Genomic DNA, 6,974 nt, shown 5'->3' with positions numbered 1-6,974 from the left:
GCTTACCAGAGCACATACCCTCCCCAGTGTCTATCACCCAGTCACCCCATCCCTCCCACCCCACCCCCCACTCCAGCAACCCTCAGTTTGTTTCCTCATGCTCCCATCTTTAAAATCAAAACCAAAACCAAAATCTTCTCTTGAGCTGACTTCACTCTGCAGCCACGCCCCCTTCCTCCTTCTGCAGGGAAACTTCTGGAAGAAGCTTATTCTTGCCACCTCGAGGCTCTCTCTTCTGAACCCACACAAACTAGGCACCTGCCCCCCACTTTGCCAAAACTCTTCTCATCAAGGTCAGCCATGACCTCCTCTCCTCATTCATCTTGTCTTAGCTGGTGAATCGCTCTCTCTTCCTAGGAACACGTTCCTGGCTTTCCTTTCACACAGGCCGTCTGCGTTTCCTTGGTCTCCCTAGCTGGTCCTTCTCATGTTCTTTGCAGGCTCCTCACCATGCACCTGACCTCTTAACTTTGGAGTGACTCAGTCCTTGGACCTCTTCTCTTTCCTATCTGCACCCACCTCCTCGGAGATTTCATCCAGTCTCATGCTTTAAACACCATCTAAATACACACTCCCCAAATTATATCCAGCCCAGACCTACGAGGATTTGTGTATCCGTTTGCTCAGCTGCACTTGGGTGTGGAATACGTATCTCGAACCTGTCACGTCTATAGTTGAGCTCACTATGGCATGTGCAGATGCCCCCCCCCCCCCCCACACGACACACAGTCTCATCCCAGAGTCTTCCTGCTCAGGTAGCTGGCTGTCGTCTGCTCCACACCTGGAGGCCAGAGTGAACGGGCACTCCTTGACATCTGTTAGCCTGTCCTCTCACTCAGAGTGAAGGCCAAGTTCCTTACCACACCTGCAGGGCCAGCAGGATGCTCCCTCCCTCGCTGTCTGCGTCTGTGTCCTTCTCTCCCCCTGCTGACTCCAGTGCAGCCCTGTGGCCTCCTGGCTGTTCCTCACAGATGCCAGGCCCATCCCAGGGCCTTTGCAATGACTGTTCTCTCTGCCTAGAATGTTCTTCCTCCCGATAGCTGGATGCCCACTCCTTCGCCTCCTTCACGTCCTCCCTCAGGGGTTGCCTCCGTGATACCTTCTCTGTCACCTTACCTAAGAATGCAACCCTGCCCAGCAAGACCTTTCTCTCTACTCGACTTTGTTTTTCTGTTGGCACATATTCCTAATTAGCATGCCATACGGTTTACTGATTTATGCTGTTTATTTCCCATTTACCTTATTCGAAATGTTAGATTCCTAGAGCAGGATTTTTAAAAATCTACCCTCTCCCTGAGTGATTACTAAATGCTGGTTGAAGGAATAATACCATCAAATGATAGAGAAGGAAAGGAAGGGAGAGTGGAGAAGCGGGCAATTAACATTGGTCATTTTAATCAGTAATTAATTATTTAGTGATTTAGCACTTCCTATCTCAAAATTATTACTATATATATATATAGAGAGAGAGAGGGAGAGAGTCTACCTCCCTTGCTAAAATGAAATACCCCTGATGTGACTTACATCATAATCACTGTATCCATCCCTAGGTCTAAAAAGTAATTTCTTACTGAGTAAAGGGGTAGATGAATTACTTCTGAGTGCTTGAAAGAAATTGAACAACAGTGACATTCTTATCACCTTCCTCTTCATTGCCTTGAAATATTTGTTAACTGTATGTATTAAACCAGGTTGGCATGGTTTTTAAAAAGGCAGAATTCATTTCTGCCCTCTTGGGAGTTTAAAATAGCAACACAAAGAGTTTATCTCCTTAAGTTGTAGAATAATACAGTACCTGCAAAAATGCACCATATTGGTTTATTTTTGTACCTGTGTTCGTGAGTTTGTAAGTGTATTTTCTACATTCTATTCATTACAGTGTCAAGGAGGGGTACATGGTTATTATAAAACTGGGTGCCTTTGTACCTGTCCAAAAGAAAGTTCCATTAATTTTCATACTTAAGCCAGTTTAGAAGAAACCTCTCTTTATCCAGCCCAGAAACAGTTACTTGACTAAGTCTCTCCCTTTGCCTTTTAGATTTGTTAAGCATCCAGATTATCCATTTTTTGATGAGAATTGACAACAGTGTCTGGTTGCTCCAGAGTTCTTTGACTCTGGTTGATGACTGGCAAACAACTCACCGATGAGAAGGTATCTCGTTTATCCACGTTGCTTAGCCTGACAGGTTGATATGTGGCTTGATTCCCCAGATCTGGAAGTAAAAGTCTCTAAACCCAGTTTCCCCCTCCCCGCAAAAGTCAAGGAAAATACATTTCAAACAACCTAACCTTTCAATGCCTTGGTTTTTAGTCTGTTTTGCTTTTTCTTCTGTCACAGAGGTTGAAATGCTGATCTTTTGAAGTGATCACAGGGAATATTAATCTCCAAAAAAAACCTAACCATTTAATATACTTTCAAGCTTTTTACTTGTCCGTAAGAATTTCTTTTCTCTTTTGTTCTGTGAATTTACCACACTATACAATTTTATCAGACCTTTTAAAGGGATCTAAAACTTAATTAAAACACAATACAAAAAAGGCCATATTTCAATTAAAAATTACTCATAATGCCAAGGACAAGATTATCAAACTCAGTGAAAAAGAACAAGCAAAGGATGCCCTACACCAAGACAACCAAGATATGAAAATTATCTGAGAAAGATTTTAAAACAGCCATCATGAAAATGTTTCAAGAAACAATGGCAAACACACTTGGAACAAATGGAAAGACAGAAAGTTTCAATAAAGAAATAGAAGATATAAATAATCACAAAATGGAAATTTTAGAACTGAAAAATACAATAATTGAAATGCGAAACTCAAAGGATAGACTCGATAGACATTAAGGGACAGTAGAAATGATTAGTGTACTGGGTGGGAGGTAAAACAACATAAATCACCCAATGGGAACAAGAGAGAGAAAGTAACTGGGAGGGGTGCCTGGGTGGCTCAGTCGTTAAGCGTCTGCCTTCGGCTCAGGTCATGATCCCAGGGTCTTGTGGACCCTGAACAATAACAAAAAATCTAACATTCGTGTAATCACAGTGGGGGGAATGCAGAGATGTTGGTCAAAGGCACAACTTCTATTATAAGTTCTGAGGACCTAACATTCAGCAGGGTAATTATAGTTAATAATACTGTACTGTAAAATTGGTATTTGCTTAAAGAATAGATCATAAGTGCTCTCACCAAAACAAAAAAATATTAGCCATCTGGGGTGATGGATGTATTAATTAACCTGATCGTGGGAATCATTTCATAATGAATATGTTTATCAAATCATTGTGTTGGTACACTTTAAATGCATACAGTTTGTCAGTTATATCTCAGTCAAGTTGGGGAAAAAGGAGGAAGTGGGAACAGAAGAGAGAGGAGAGTATGTTCTGTGTCTTGATTGTGGTGAAGGATTCCTGAACACACACATGTGAAAAAAATCACAGAACACAAATCAGCATAAATCTGGGAAAGTCTGAACAAGATCAGTGGATTGCATCAATGTCAAAACCCTGGTTTTTGTGATTCTGTGATTCTGTGTTACAGTTTTTCAGGATGGTACCACTGGGGGAAACTGAGTAAAGACTACATGGGATATTCCATATTATTTCTTACGACTTAACTGTGAATCTACACTTATCTGAAGATAAAAGTGCTTTATAAAATAAGAAACCAGAAAATTGGTTTCAGCTCCATATATTCCCTTTCCTTTTGGAATCTTTTCTAACCCAGTGTCAAAAGAATTTGGGTAAGGCTCTAGCCATAGGCCCCTCTACCAGTCCTTGAGTAATCCCAAGAACAATCTTCTCAGAGCACAGCCCAGAGGAAGTGGAATTGAAAACAGGAGTGATTTAGCCCAGCCAGTGAAGCCAGTGGCTCGACACACCTCCTTCTCTGAACTTGAATGATGGGGATTTCAAGCCAGTCGTAGGACTTGGCATTGTTAGTTACCAAGTGGTGGGATAATTCAGAATTTGGGGTGAGGGATTCAAAAGTCCAAATGAACCCCAGGGGAAGAACAATCCTTTCTGGAAATTGTTGTTAAATTCAAATTTTAATTTCCCCCTACATTCAAATGATTAACCATAAATACTTTTCTTTAGCAACATACACTCTTCAACTTGAGAATATGGGGGGGGGGCCTCTTTTTTCCTAAACTTCAATATCTAGAGGTTCAACTGCTATCAATTCATAGACACATTTGTAAGGACTTTGGAATATAATCCCAACTTTCCTCCAGGAGAAATAGATCTCCTAAAAGTTACTGAAAGTATAATTTTTCAAAAAACTTAACATATATTGGAGATTCCAAATTTCAGAAATGGCATAATTGGTAAAAGGGACTGAGAAATGAGTGCCATGATTAATTAAGAGCTTCCAAAGTTGTGTTTTCTTCATTTGCATCAATGCATCTTTGTGAGCAATTTCCAGCCCCACCTGCTTGCCATAAAGACCATGTTTCAAATGAAACTGAGTTTAGAATCAGAATTTCAAATTTCTATATCACAAAGTATTGAATCAAGATTGTCAAAAAATATATATATATATATGTAAAGCATAGTCAAACTATTGATTTGAAAAGAATTTGTTAGTAATCAATAAATTAGAACAAAGAGTTTGGACTGTGATTAAAGTTCTTACTTTTCAATTTTTTATTTCATCTCTGGCTTGGTTTAATTTTTGTTTTCTATTTTGAGGCATATTTTATAATGTACATAACGGACAGTAAAGAATTCATTTATATAATACATAAAAAATATACATGTATTTGGGTGCAAGTTCAAAAACTGTTGCTAATAGTAGAGGTTCCATCAAAAAAGATGGACCCCATTGTTCAGAGCTCACGTTGCCCTTGTGTGCACGAGACGGGAAAGCAATGGCGTCCTTTTTCACAGGGCTGTCCACAGCACGGAGAGAGAGACCCCCTGGCAGCCCTCCAAACCACTGTTGGTCTCCCTGTGGACCAGGCGGGACGGGGCCATTCCCAGACGGGGGCAGGCGTCACACCTGTGGGGAGCGGGGCAGGCGTCACACCTGTGGGGAGCCAGGGCCTGAGACACACCTGTGGGGAGCCAGAGCAGGCCTCACACCTGTGGGGAGCCGGGGCAGGGGTCACGCCTGCGGGGAGCGGGGCAGGCGTCACACCCGTGGGGAGCCGGGGCAGGGGTCACGCTTGCGGGGAGCCGGGGCCGGGGTCACACCTTCACGGTGCCTCGCCGGAACCCCTGGGCTGCCTGGGGAGAGGTCCAGTCTCAGAAGCTGGGTAAACAAACAGGGCCCAGCTGCCTGGTCCCCCCCCCCCCCCGTCGGCTCCCCTGCTTCGCCTTCCCAGCCAGCGCCCCCGATGTCCGTCCGGGGTCCGGAACGAACCCCTGCCGCCTCCCCTGAGCTGGCCCGTGCGCTCTTTACGTCCGTTTCCGTCCTCGAGCCCGGCTTCCACGACCCCCACCCGCGGACGACCCCCACCCCCGGACGACCCCCAGGTAGAGCCTCCAATCCACAGGCGGGGGAGCGCCGCCCCCTGCCGCCAGAGCCGCGAATGCGCCGGCGCCCCCCGCGGACCCGCTTCGAAATCCTCCCACGCAGGCGAGGCCTGGGGTCGCCGCTGGGGTCCCTGCCTACTCATGGACAGTCCGCGCCCTCGTGCTTTGCGGAGCGTTCTCGGATGTGCACAGTGAGACAGAACCTGTGGGCCGCCCGCGCTGAGTCCAGCGGATGCAGGCATAGGGCTCACGGTGTGCATGCGTCCTCGACCCCAGCTCTGTGGGGCCAAGTGTTTCTCATCTTCCCGGTGTTTGCCATGGTGTTGCTCTTCCAAGTGGTCCTAGTCAAAAAACCACTTACAAATGTGTAATCCTTTTTTTTCTGTAGAATATAAAGTGATGGAACTTACAGTGTGGTCCCTCAAGGGACATTTGTTTAAGGTGTAGAGATGAGAAGCCGCAGCCTCCCCCCCCCCCCCCATCGAACAGTGCCTTTGCAAGGCTGGAATTATGGTGATAAGGATTCAGTGTAAGATGTGGAAATCATTTACACTAGGCAGGAAGCTCGGATGATCAGTTAAAATTATTTGTCAAAATATGAAGTGAACAGTTGCATGAACTGTACATCCAGTATATACATTGATGCATTTTTAAAAAGCAAGTTACAAATGACATACGCTGTGTGGCAGGTTTTGTGAAGTGTTTATGTCCATTTATTAGATGTGTGTATGTGTTGCATATATTTTTTTAAGATTTATTTATTTGAGAGAGAGAGAAAGAGTGTGTGGGGGGAGGGGCAGAGGGAGAGGGAGAAGCAGACTCCTCCCTGAGCACAGAGCCCCACTTGGGGCTCAGCCTTATAACCCCGAGATCACGACCTGAGCCAAAACCAAGAGTCCCACGCTCTACCGACTGAGCCACCCAGGCACCCCTGTGTTACATATTTTATGTAATTTGTTTATCTACATATGTCGTGGACATGGGCAAAGATTAGAAGGAGCCACTAGAAAGATGATTCTTCTTAGATACTGCTATTTTAGGCCATTTTTACTTTCTATAATTGAGCTTTTTTCCGTTCTCTTTGCATTCTGAATCCGGTAGAATTACTTTGTTACATAGAAAATTTCTGTAAATATTAATAGAAAGCATTATTAGCCAGTTGTGTAGAACTTTTCATACACTTAACAGAAACAGGGAAACACCTGGCAATTAATTCATGAAAATGAACCTTTTTAATCTAACATAATAATTGGTCCGAAGCTTGGTGCCAAAGTGCCACCTAGTGAGACGAGTCCCATGCTGCCCTGAATGAGCCCATGTGGACATGCGCCCTCATGCTCTTCCTCACGCGGCACGTGGACGGGCTGGACCCTGAGTGCATGAGGGGGATGGGCCACATGTCCTCTCCGAGCTGGGTTTTCCCAGCTATATTTAAATAAGAAGAAAAGCCTCTGTGTTGAACTGAGACCTCTCCCACGTTCAGCCAGGTGTTCTCTG

This window comes from Leptonychotes weddellii, chromosome 5 (assembly GCF_054177405.1).
Source record: "Leptonychotes weddellii isolate Sample4059 chromosome 5, ASM5417740v2, whole genome shotgun sequence".
Taxonomy (NCBI): domain Eukaryota; kingdom Metazoa; phylum Chordata; class Mammalia; order Carnivora; family Phocidae; genus Leptonychotes; species Leptonychotes weddellii.
This window is presented reverse-complemented; position numbering follows the sequence as displayed.